Consider the following 13708-nt stretch of genomic DNA (forward strand, 5'->3'; position numbering starts at 1 on the left):
TCAACTGGAAGCCCAAGAATTTGCTGCTTTTTTTTTTTTTAAACAATCTGCTCTTTTCTATTTTATTTTTAATTTTATGGTACAATTCTTTAGGCTCTGGAATTTTCCTAACCCCCTCCCCAAATTCCCTCCCCCCAACTGATTTTTTCCCCTATATTATTACAATGGTATAGTCTTTCATAAGCAGTCAAAAGCCATCAGTCTGTTATTTGTATCCTGACAATTTGCTCTTTTTCACAAAGAATTTGTGCAATTTGTGTAATAAATCTCAAATGCTTTCCTGAAAGATTTTCTACTCACATCACAAATGAAAAGGTGAGAATTGATTGTAATCAAAATTTTATATGGCATGTGTGACCACTATCCTGTTGGGGTCAGAGGGGAAAGAAAGCAACTTGGAGCTACAAATAACATAGGAAGGGAGGGGCTCTTCTGTGGCTTCAGACACCTGTTCACATGTCCGAGTGCCCGGTTTGAGTCATGGCACCTCTGCTTTGGATTCAGGTTCCTGCTAATGCACCTAGGAGGCAGCAGATGCTGGATCAAGTTTTGTCCCTGCCACACAATGTGGGGCAGCTGGATGGAGTTCCAGTCACTTAGGGAGTGAAGCAGCAGATGGAAGATCTGTGAGTCTCAGATGCTGTCACTGACTTTGAAACAAATACACAACTAACCATATATATGTGTGTGTGTATGTATGTATGTATATATATAATACATAATATATATCATATGTGTATATATAGTATATAATATGTTATATATTACATATATGAGAGGCAGAGTTGCAGAGAGATCTTTCCATTCACAGGATGTTCCCCAAACGATTGCAATAGCCAGGGTTGGCATCTCCAAAGCAAGAGCCAGGTGCTCCTTCTGGGTGTCTCACATAAGTGCGGGGGCCCAAGCAGTTGGGCCATCCTCCACTGCTTTCCAAGGCTGTTAGCAGGGAGCTGGAGCAGCCAGGACACAAACCGGCACCCATATGGGATTACCTGTGTGCTTTCTTTGTGTCATAGCCCAGTGAGTCCCAGGCACCATCAGAAATGACTTTGTGAGGCTTGGTAGCAATGAAAAGTCTACATCAGCTTGCCCTTGTCTAAAATGGGGATTTTTATGTTTGAAGCCATAAAAGCTATTCCCAGGATTTATTAAAAATTGAGTATATAGAACATAGCTCTTTTGTGGTCTAGGTTTTAAAAGATATATAGGGACATTTTGACAGATTTGTTTTATTGTTGCAGTCCTTCCCACTCTGCTGCACAAAAGATGTTTTAATGTGCTTTCATTTTTCAGATGCAACACAAATGAAATGTGTTCATTACAGAAAAAATGTACATCTTTATTTAAATATTGTATTTTAGTTTTCTGTCTTAATTTACTAGATTACGTAATATCTCCTAATTCCCTCCAATGAGAGAAGAAAAGCCATAAAGTCTCTCTTGCGTCCTGATTTTTGTTAAATTATTGCTAGCTTTAGTGGTATCATCAAATGATAGGATTCTATAGAATTATTAAGAGCAATGTAGAGCTGTATAATTGATCTGCGAGATAATCCATACACCTCGTGACAAAATCAGATTGCAAACAATGTGATTGTATTGTTTTGGAAGGACATTCTGGCAAATATAACACACCAAGTGTTCATGTTGCTTTTCTCAGGTTGATATAGATTTTTACTTTGTTTTTTTTCAACATTTTTACTGTGTTTTGAGGGGTTTTTTTTTAGTAGTTGATTTTCTCTTTTTAAGGTTTTTTTTTTTTAGTTGGAAAGTCAGATATACAGAGAGGAGGAGAGGCAGAGAGGAAGATCTTCTGTCTGCTGATTCACTCCCCAAGTGGCCACGATGGCTGGAGCTGAGCCAGCCGATCCAAAGCCAGGAGTCAGGTGGCTGCAGGGTCCCAAACCTTTGGGCCGTCCTTAGCTGCTTTCCCAGGCTACAAGCAGGGAACTGGATGGGAAGCAGGGTTGCTGGGCTATGAACTGTTGCACATATGGGATCCCGGCTTGTGCAAGGCGAGGACTTTAGCCACTAGGCTACTGTGCCGGGCCAGGTGTTTGAAATTTTTACAGTGAATGCATGTTAATATTTAGCACCCCAAACAGTAATTTCAAATTTTTTTTTTTATTCTTTTATTGACTTGAGAGACTGAGCATTCCCATCTGCTGGATCACGGCCCATATGTGCACGGTGTTTTCCTTTCCCCATCTATGTTTGAGGTTGCAACTTAATCCGGGTCTCCCACGTGGGTGGCAGGAATCTGGTCACGTGGCCACCACTGCTGTCTCCCAGGTTGAGCTTTATCAGGAAGGTACAATTAGGGGTGGAGTTGAGACTTGAATCCGGGTACTCTGATAAAAGGATGCAGGCTTCCTGAGCAACATCTAAACAAAGCCAAATACCCACCCCTTCAAGTTGTTCTCAACATAATATACATAGCTTAAGAAACCTGATAGCGGTGCTTGAACAGTTATGTATGTACTAGGCTGATCCTCCACCTATATGGTCACTGGTTCATATCCCGGCTGCTACTTCTCATCCAGCTCCCTGCTTATGGCCTGGGAAAGCAATCGAGGATGGGCCAAAGCCTTGGGACTCCACACACAGTGGGAAACCCGGAAGAAGCTCCTGGCTCCTGGCTTTGGATCAGCTCCAGCCACTCCAGTCATTGTGACTGTTTGGGTAGTGAACCAGTGGATCTTTGGTAGATCTTTGTCTTTCGGTAAATCTGATCTGCTTTCCAATAGAAATAAATAAATCTTTAAAAATACAGAAAAGGGAGGCAGATGACTGTGGAACAAGGCATCAGACAGATGTTGGGTTGCAGCTCTTGAAGATGGAGCAGGCGGGTGTGCATGCTGAAGAATGCTAGTGGCTTTGTAGTACTGGCAAGGGCAAGGAAATGGGTTCTTCCCTGCTGCCGCCATGGACACAGCTCTACTGACTCCTGCATTTCAGCCCAGCCAGACCCAGGCCAGACTTCTCGCCTTCCAGTTAAGATAATCAACCTGTTTTTTTTTTTTTTTTTTTTTTATCTCCAAGTTTGTAGTAATTCGTTACAGCTGCGATGGAAAAGAGGTACCTGGAATGTTGTGGGGCTGCCTTTTTCTGTTTCTGAATTGGTGAGGTGTTTGGCTGCATTGTGCACTGGGCGGGGGGCGGGGCATAGGTAACCTCCCAGGCAGGAAGGACATGTCCTCAGGAGGAGATGGAGCCACTAGCAGTGTTAGGCAGGGTGCACTTGAGCTGACCTATGAGCACTGTGGCCCAGTAAAAAGGGTCTGGCACCAGTACCCACTCCAGTGGGCACATCAAAAGCAACACTACATGTTCTTGGTTGTAGTCATAGATACAGCTACTTTGGGGGGGGGGTGAGGACCCAAAACAAATACCAAATATTTGGAGCTGCTGTATAAAAAACATTGTTCCATGGCATGTTGATTCACCTCACACTTTGAGTGTTATATGCATAACAAATTTTAAGGGAAATCCCTACATGTGTTCCCTAATAATTGTGAACGAATAACATTTCAACAAGTAGTGCAGGTGTAGACTGGAAAGGAAGAAGAAAGAAACAGAAGTGGAGAAAACAAGATAAGCAAGACGTATAAAATACATTTGGCAAAAAGAAATGCAAATAGTGAACACACTGCAAAAGGAAAGTGAACAGAATTCACTATGTGATGTTTTCATAAACATCTTTCCATGTGGAATGAAGTGGTGGGATTAGCCCTAGAGAAAAAGAAATGCATGTAAAACTTCATCATTCAAGGTAGCATAAAGCCTCTTAATTTATTATTTTTTTCATCTTCCTGTCCTTTCCCTCAGTTTGGAATGACTCGATACCTACTCCTTCCTAACTCCTTCTTCCTGGATTGCTTGTGTTTTTGTTCAGTTATTTTCATGACTAATTCTTACGGAGTATGGAAGGTGAACTTGCTGAGTTCTTACATGTCTTTAAATACCTTGTCTCCATGCAGTTCAAGGGGGGTAGTATCTATTCCCCCTAGAATTGTGAAGATATTACCTTGTTGTATTTCTCTGTCTTAGTATCATAGAAATGAGGCCAGACTGCTCTGGAACCTTTCTCAGTAACCTTTTGTTCCTTGTTTTCTCTGAAAGCTTTTGGATTTTTTCCCTTTCACCTTGGACTTTTGAAACTCAAAACCTTTTTTTCTAATTCAATTTTTGAAAATGGAATTAGAGGACTTACAAAATGCACATTAGTGTCCTTTCACTGAGCATTGTTATCGTCACAAAGAAGATACACATAGCTAACATTTAAAAGCATTTAAAAATCACAGCCAGGGCCCACGGGAGGGTCAAAATTCACTCTCTAGATTATCAAAAGCCCCAAAAGAAGTATTCAGTAACTATGAGAGGGAGGGGTTCAGAATACTGGAAGCGAAACAGATAATAATTTCTGAATGTTTTTCTTTCATTATACTCAACTTTCTTCAGGCGCTTTCATTCTGAAGAATCTTATTTTTGCCTCAAGGAAATTATACTTTAAAAAAAATAGACTTTAATTTTTAGAAACAGTCTAAAGTCACAGAAAAATTGAGCAGGAAGTAAAGGACTTCGCATAAAGAATGTCCCTACATCCGTATACTGTTGGGAGCCTACATTGTTGTAATTCTTGTTACAATTAATGGACCAATACTGACATTGTTAAATAAAGTGTGCGCTCATACTTAGTTTTTAAAATTAGTTTACTTGTTGAAAATTAGAGTGATGGGATGGTGAGAGAGAGAGAGAGAGAAATTTATCCTAACATGCAGCTGGGTCAGCATGTGTCTTCCACATGGGGCACAGGGACCCAAGTATTTGGACCTTCATCTGCTCCTGTCCTGGGTGCATTTACAGGGAGCTGGATGGGAAGCGGAAGTAGAACTCAGCTCAGGCACTTGGGTAAGGTATGTGGGCATTCCAAATGGTGGCTTAATCCGCTATAGCATAACAGTTGCCCTTTAGATTTGGTTTTTACCTAATGTCCCTTTTCTGTTCCAGCATCGCATCCAGGATACCACCTTCCATTTAGTCCTCATGTCTCCTTAGGCTCCTCTTGGCCATGACCTCTGCTCATACTTTCTTTTTGATCATTGTCACAGTTTTGAAATGTGGCAGAATGCCCATCTTGCAGGATTTTTTTTTTCCTTTCCAAAATTAGACTGGAGTTAAGGTGGCTTTGAAGAATAAGACCATAAAGTGTCATTGTGTCACATCACATCAAAGGAACATAATGTCACAATGACTTGTCACTGTTACGGTTGATCACCTGGCTGAGGGATTGTTTCTCAGGTTTCTTGTTGTAAAGTCACTCTTTTCCCTCCTGCTCTCTATGCAATGCTCTTTGGAAGATGATCATAAGCAGTCTACGTGGAAGGTGTGTGGAATGAAGTGGAGTGTCGTGGAATTCTGCATGAGAGTGGAGTGTTTTCTCCCCCATTGGTTTATCCAGTCATTTCCATAGAGATTTATGGGCACTGGTTTTATCCTTTGAGTTGTAAAGTAATACTGTATTTTGTGGCTCAAATTGTTCTCTGTCCACTGGTGGCTCTTTCCACGTACTCCTCTGTCTCTTTGATCCAACACCCTCATTAATGTGTATTTGAGTGATGAAATGTCTGTTAACCACTGATATGTTGGGCATTGGGGCATGTAGATTTTTCTTTTATAACTTCAAAACAAAGAGAGTATTCAGTTATTTGAAAGGCAGAGAGCGAGTGAGAGTGCAAGAGAGAGCTTCCATCGCTGAGTCACTTTCCACATTGCCACAATGACTGGGACTGGGCCAGGAACTTAAATCCAGCTCTCCTGTGGGGTGGCCAGTCAAACCCTGGAGCTCTGACATGGAGCCAGGAGTCCAAACTGGCATGGACCTGCTGGACTACACACCTACCCTGCTTCATAACTTTTCAGTGTTTTCTTTTTCTTCTTCTTTGTTTTTGCATTATTTTGCATATTTGCAGCCATCATTCATTCAAAGAAACTTCCATCTCTGCAATGCTGTTTTTCTGTTACAGCCTATACTTTACTTCTTTATCCTCTGAAATCCCTGTGTCCTCTAAGAATTAGTTCCATTACTTCTTACAGAGGCTGTTATGAGTTTTTCTCAAAATCTGGTGATTTCTCATTTTCCCATTGTGTTTATGAATGGAAGGATTCTTTTGGTACTAGAGATAGCCAGGGTGGATTGTTTTGACAGCTGTGCTGGTGTGCATTCCCTGACAGGTGAATTTTTTCCTTATTTTGTTTTGTTTTCAATTTATTTTAAAAGTTGACAAGTAAGGAGCTGGCATTGTGGCACAGCTAGTTAACATGCCACCTGCGACACCAGCATCCCATGGGAGCTCTGGCTTGAGTCCTGGCCAGCCCCTTGCTAATGTGCCTGGGAAAGCAGCAGAAGATGGCTCAAGTGCTTGGGTGTCTGCCACCCACATGGGAGACCCAGGCGGAGTTCTAGAGTTTAGGCCCCTGGCGTCAGCCTGGTTCAATCTCATTGTGGCTATCTGGGGAGAAAACAAGCAGATGGAGGATCTCCCTTAGTCTCTCTCTCTCTTTCTGTAACTGTGCCTTTCAAATAAATAAATAAATAATGAAATAAATGTCTTTTTAATAAATATTTTTTCTTGGAAAAGCAGAGTACCTTCCATCCACTGGTCCATGCCTCAAATGGCTACAATGGCCAGAGCTGGGCTGATCTGAAGTCAAGAGCCTGGAGCTTCTTCCAAATCTTCCACATGAGTGTAGAGTCCCAAGGAATTGAATCATCTTCTGCTGCTTTTCCAGGCCATAAGCAGGAAGGTGGATAGGAATTGGATTAGCTGGTACTCAAACTGGTGCCCATATAGGATGTAGCACTGCAGATGCATGCTTGACCTCCTATACCACAGTGCTGGCCCTGTCAAGTGAAAGTTTTTGTGTATTTGTGGTATGCAACATGTTTTGAAATATGTATACAGAGTGAAATAATGCAATTGAGATAATTAATGTTGCCTTACTTTGTATAATTATCACTTCTGTGTGTGATAAGAACACTTAAATCTATTCTTGGGACCAGCATTGTGGCTAAGCCTCTGCCTGTGACAACACTATTATATATGGCACTAGTTTACTAGTTTGTTTCCCAACGGATCCACTTTCCCATCCTGCTTGTGGCCTGGAAAGGCAGATAATGGCTGAAAGCCTGGGGACCCTGCTCTCATGTGGGAGACCTAGAAGAAGCTCCTGATTCCAGGCTTTGGATTGGCTCAACTTTTGCCTTTGCAGCCATCTGGGGAGTGAACCAGTAGATGGAAGACTCCTCTCTCTGTCTTCTCTGTATTTTTCAAACAAAAATAAAATCTTTTTTTTTTTTAAAAATCCGTTCTCAATGATTTTTGAATACATAAATGATTTTATTAAGTGTAGCCATTGTAGTGCACAATAGTTCTTTTCAACTTAATCCTCCTGCCTGAGGTTTTGTGTCTTTTAACCAATATGAATGTCTCTTCCCACTCTCATTCCTCCCCTGCTCCACCCTGTTCCTATGAGCTTGCCTGTTTTAGATCCCAGGTATAAACAAGATCACGTGGTGTTTGTCTTTGCCAGGAGAATTGGTCACAGCAGCGGGGGGTGTGAAGGGGTGCGGAGTGGGAGGGGTGGGGTGAGGACCCAGAAGGGTAGGCAGGTGCCATTCTGGTGCAGGAAGGGCAGCCTGCACAGCTAGAGGGAAGCAGCCTTTTAAATTGCTTTCCTGTTCCCTGTCCTTGTCCCTACGGCAGTGACAATTCTGCATTCTCAGGTTTTGACGCTCCATTTTTTTTTTAAGATTTTTTTTTTTTAATTGGGAAGTCAGATTTACATAGGGGAGGAGAGAGAGAGAGAGAGAAAGCTCTTCGATCTGCTGGCTTACACCTGAAATGGTCACAGTGGCTATTACTGAGCTGATCTGAAGCCAGGAGCCAAGAGCTTCTTCCAGGTCTCCCATGTGGGTGCAGGGTCGCAAGGCTTTGGTTATCCTCGATTGCTTTCCTAGGACACAAGCAGGGAGCTGGATGGGAAGTGGAGCTGCCGGGACACAAACCAGCATTCATATGAGATGCCATTGCCAGCAGGTAGAAGATCAAGCTGTTGAGCCACCACACCGGAGCCTTTGAAAATCTTTTATTATGGCAGTTTTCAAGCATATGTATGTGTACAAGGAATAATATAATGAAATCCCAACAGTGATCACCCCAGGTCAATCTTAGTAATATTCCCTACCTACTTCTAACTGTATCCCTAATTACTGGGAGGTAGGAGTTTGTTGACAGACACAATTAAAAGGAAAATTCATTTTGGTTAAAGAACATTTTTTAATTTTTTTTAAAAATAATTTAAAAAATTTCAAAGCAGAGAGGGAGAGAGAGGTCATCTGTCTGCTCATTTGCTATGCAGATCGCTACAACAGCCCAGGCAGGTCTCCCATGTGAGTGGTAGGAACTCAGACACGTGGTTTGCCCGCTTGTTGGAAGCTCTTCCATCACAACAGGCTTCCTTATTGCCACAGGGCCAGGTGATCTCTGCCTTTCTGTCTCAGCACTTCCCAGATCAGGAGGAAGAAAGGCATGGACAGTGGCTGGTATGGCATGTGGCCTGTCCATACCACCTGGTATGGACAGGTGGTATGAGCATATGTCAGTCATCGTACATGTGTCATTTGAATGTTTTGAACTGCTGTTAATGATCACTGCCCAGATCTATGGAAAGGAGGCTTTAGAAAGTAGGTGGAGGAAATTAAATGAGAAGCTAAGTATATTTTGGTTCAGAAAATGGAAATTGTGCATAATTTTTCCCTGTGTATCTTTCTACCAACTTTTTGAATACCCTTCAGAATTCATTTGGCCTTAAAAAACAACTGTGTCCCAAGTCAACTGCTCTTGAACAAAGAACTTATGAGTGTGGATCCTTTTTTTTTTTTTAAATATTTATTTGAGGGGCAGAGTTTAAGAGAGAGAGGAGGAGAGACAGAGAGATATTCCATCTGCTGGTTCACTTCCCAAATGGTTGCATCACCAGGGCTGGGCCAGGTGATGCAGCCAGGAGCCTGGAGCATTGTTTAATTCTCCTACATGAGTGCAGGGACCCAAGCAATAGGGCCATCTTTGGCTGCTTTCCCAGCCCATAAGCAGGGGGCTGGAAGTAGAGCAGGCAAGACATGAACCAGTGCCCAAATGGATTGACTGTTTCAAAGCCAATGGCTTAATCTTTTATGCCACAATGTCCTGAGCTTGAATTTTTTTTTTAGAAGAAAAAAACGTTTCCTTATCAACTGTCTTGTCACTTTTAGTACAGGAAAGTCAGGTTATGGAAATACGTAGTAAGGCTATATTTTCAATAACCACAATTTACCAGAAGCAATTCAAGCAGAAATAAAACATGTGAATAGTATTTAAGGATTTTTATATTCAGTAAAGGAATTTCAGTGTGTAGTTACAATTGTGTGGGGGGAAAAAAAAAAACTCCAGGCAGAGATGGCTTTAATGCTGAATTCTTCCAAATATTTCATGAAGAAATAAGATCATCTGTAGGAATATTTCTGCAAGGAATAAAAACAGCAAAGTTATTTTATGAGGCCATCATGATTTTTTGTTAAAGAGAGGCCATCATGATTTTAATATCAAAACCTAACAAGGACATTATGAGAGAAATTAAAGCTTGATCTCTCTAAAATCCTGATAAAACAAACGAAATTTAGCAACATGTAAAAATACAGTATGACCAAGGGAGATTCATTTCAGGAATGCTAGAAGGGTTTCACATTTATAAAACAATTAGTGTATTTCACCTCCCTAACAGAATAAAGGGAAAAGCCATATTATTACTCACCAGACACACAAAAAAGGTATCGAATGAACTGAAATCATTATTTAGTATAAAAATATGGATTCAACAAAGAATAAAAGAGAACTTTAATTTGATAGACTATCTTCAAAAAAAACCTGCATCTCAGCATTATACTTTATGGTGAAATATTGATTGTATTTGCAGTGAGATGAGAAAATCTAGTTTGGCCACTTCTATTTAGCAGTGTACTAGAGACTCCAGCCAGTATGTTATTAAACTTGGGGGTTCTGCCAATCTGATAGGTGAAAAATCGTATCTCAGTGTAACTTTAATTTTCATCACTTTTATTACCAGGAAGAACATCTTTTTTTATATGCTTAAGGACTATTTGCATTTCTTTTTCTTGAAATATCTGTTCATTTCCCTTTCCCATTTTTCTGTGGGGTAGATGGTCTCTTCTCTATTTTCAAACAAAATTTAAAGGAAATTAGACCTTTTCTTGTAATGTGAGTTGCATTTTTTTTTCCCCAATTTCCCATTTGCAATTTTCCATAGTTTCTGGTGGGTTTTTTTTTTTTTGCATATAGTTCTCTTTTTCATTTTCTAAATAGCTAAATTTAACATTATTTTTCCATTCTTCTGATTTTTTAGTCCTACTAAAGAAAGGTTTTTTGTTTTGTTTTTGTATTCTTGAGTTATGGAATTCACACATGATTCCATGTACATGCATGGCCTACGTACTGAAAATGATTAAAAAAAAAAGTTTGAAGGAAAGAGATATGAGAGATCTGACATTCACAGGATCACTTCCAAAATGACTGCACTGGCTGGGGTTGGGCCAGGCTTCGTCTGGTAGCCAGCAACTCAATCCAGATCCTCCTGCTTGGATGATAGGGAACCCAACACCTGCTGCCTCCCAAGGTACACAGGAGCAGAGCTGGCATGGTGGGGCGGGGACCAACCAACACCTGTGCTCAAGCCCAGCCCTGCTGTGTAGGATGCATTGTTGGAACCCTGGGCCTGAGCCCCCAGGCCTGATGAAACTGGGTGCAGATAGTTCATCCAAGGCTTAGTGGAATGCTCACAGCTCGGGAAAGCCCCACACCTGGGGACATTCCCAAGTGCTAAGAGGACACACTGTCCACTTTCAGCAGGAGCCTGTCTGCACACCCCCGCCACCTCATCAGGGTCCTTGGAGTGCTCTGCATCTCCCCCAGTAAGTCACCTAAGAAGGACTCTGCCTGCTGCCAGACTGCATGAAGCCTCCTGTCCTCTCTCCAGGCAGGCTCTATCGCTGGCTCTTTATCTCCACCCCACTCTGTCCTCCCTAAGATACAGTTGTCTCTACTTTTGCCAGCTACCTCCTCTCCTTTGAACCTTAAAATCCTAAAACCTAACCAAAAAAGCTGACATTAAATGTCCACTTCTAATTATTAGTTTTAGAATCTCTCTCTCTCTCTGATTTGGAATTGAACAGACCTTGTTTTAAATCTTTTTCTTTCCATCTTTTATATAAAAGACTATTGCTTTGATATACCAGCTACTGCTGCTGTGAATTACTTGAGCTACTGGAATGGACAGTAACTTTTTTTATATAGATTTATTTATTTTCATTGGAAAGACAGATATACAGAGAGGAAGAGAGGCAGAGAGAAAGATCTTCCATGAGCTTGTTCACTCTCCAAGTGGCCACAACGTCTGGAGCTGATCTGATCTGAAGCCAGGAGATTTTTCCAGGACTCCCACATGGGTTTAGAGTCCTAAGGATTCAGGCCGTCCTCCACTGCCTTCCTAGGCTATAAGCAGGGAGCTGGATGGGAAGTGGAGCAGCTAGGACACAAACCAGCGACCATATGGGATCCCAAATGCATGGAAAAGGAGGAATAGCGAACTAAGCCATCAAGCCTCTGGAATATTAACATGTGCTTAAGAATTTCAGAAACCTCTTGAGAGGAGCTGATTTGTAAGTGGCAAACTTCAACCCAGTTAAGGAAGCCAACCTCCACTCAGCTATTGCTGAGCCCCATTGGCAAGAGGCCTTACCTGGCTGTGGCTCTGAGCCGGCAGAACCCTGCTGAGAACCAAGCCTGGACATCTGCCTGCTTTTCTTTTTTCTTTTTTTTTTTTCTTCTTTCTTTCTTTTTTTTTTTTTTATTGTTGCTTACATTGTATTATGTGGTACAGTTTTATAGGCGCTGGGGATTCCCCCACCCCTCCCATACCCCTCCCCCCATGGTGGATTCCTCCACCTTGTTGCATAACCATAGTTCAAGTTCAGTTGAGATTCATTCCTTGCAAACACATGCCTAGCATAAAGTTCAGCGTCTTATTGTCCAGATAAGTCTGCCTGCTTTTCAATTGAACAGATACTGAGCTTTTTGAGGCTTTATGATTCTTTAGAAAAGATTGATTTATTTTTATTGGAAAGTAAGATTTACAGAGAGAGGGGAGACCATAAAATCTTCCATCTGCTGGTTCACTCCCCACTGGCTGCAATGACCAGAGCTAAGTTGATTTAAAGCCAGGAGCCAGGAGCCTCCTTTACATCTCCCACGCAGGTGCAGGGTCTCAAGGCTTTGGGCCGTCCTCGACTGTTTTCTCAGGCCACAGGCAGGAAGTTGGAAGGGAAGTGGAGCATCCAGGATATGAACCGGTGCCCATATGGGATCCCAGAGCATGCAAGGCAAGGGTTTAGGCACTAGGCTACCGCACTGGGCCCTGGTTTTTAAAATATTTACTTTTTTTTTCAGATGGAAATATAGAACACACTGTATTATTTCAGTCAGGTGGATTTCTTGAAGCATCAATAAGATGTATATAGGACAAAGAACAAAAGCGCTGATGTCTTAGTACAGGTGGCTGTCCTTGCCTGCAATGCTTTTAACTAGAAGTGTTGCCCATTTCAGAGTTTTCTGTAATTTGGGAAATTTATATAGACTTTTTAAAAAGATTTAAAAAATTTTTGGAAAGGCAGATGTACAGAGAGAAGGAGACACATAGAGAAAGATCTTTCTTCTGTTGGTTCACTCCTCAAGTGGCGACAATGGCTGGAGCTGAGCTGATCTGGAGCCAGGAGCCCAGAGCTTCTCCCATGGAAGTGCAGGGTCCCAAGGCTTTGGGCTATCCTCTACTCTTCTCCCAGGCCACAAGCAGGAGCTGGATGGGAAGTGGAGCAGCCAGGATACGAACCGGCGCTCATATGGGATCCCAGCAGATATAAGGTGAGGAATTAGCCAGTATGCTATTGTGGCAGGCTCATTGCATAGACTTTTTACTGGTTCAACCATATCTAACCCCCAAATTCCAAATCCCCAATGCTCACATGTGTGAAGCAACCGAGTTGGAAATGTGGAATTTTGGAGTTTTTCCATATTTTGGATTTTTGGATCAAGGTTACTCACCCTGTTTTTAAAAGTTTGGTGTCATAAAAAAGTGCCGCATGCATGAGTGTTGTAGCATAGTGGATTAAGCTGCTGCTTGAGATGCCTGCATTACACTTTGAAATGCCTGGTTCCAGTTCCAGCTACTTCATGCTCCCATCCATCTTCCTACTGCTGTGCCTGGGAAACAGTGGCTGATGATACTTGAGTTCTAGCTACGCTTGTGGGAGACCAAAGCTTCAGCCTTGTGGGAGAGCCTGGCAACCTGCCCTCCCCTTCATTCTTGGGAGTATTTAGAAAGTCAACTAGCAGAGGAAAGATCTCTCTGTCTTTTCTCTGTCTTTGCTTTTCAAAGAGTAAGTATATTTTAAAAGAAATATTTAAAAATTTAAAATATTTTAAAAATAAATAATAGGCCAAATGCAAGATACATAATCAAGGATATGAAAAATACTTGACACATGTTGAAATATTCCAAAATACACAAAGGCAGTTCAACAAGCTCCTAGGAAAAAC

Source organism: Ochotona curzoniae, unplaced genomic scaffold (genome assembly GCF_017591425.1).
Source record: "Ochotona curzoniae isolate NIBS_2020 unplaced genomic scaffold, NIBS_Ocur_1.0 contig_1274, whole genome shotgun sequence".
In the NCBI taxonomy this organism is placed as follows: Eukaryota; Metazoa; Chordata; class Mammalia; order Lagomorpha; family Ochotonidae; genus Ochotona; species Ochotona curzoniae.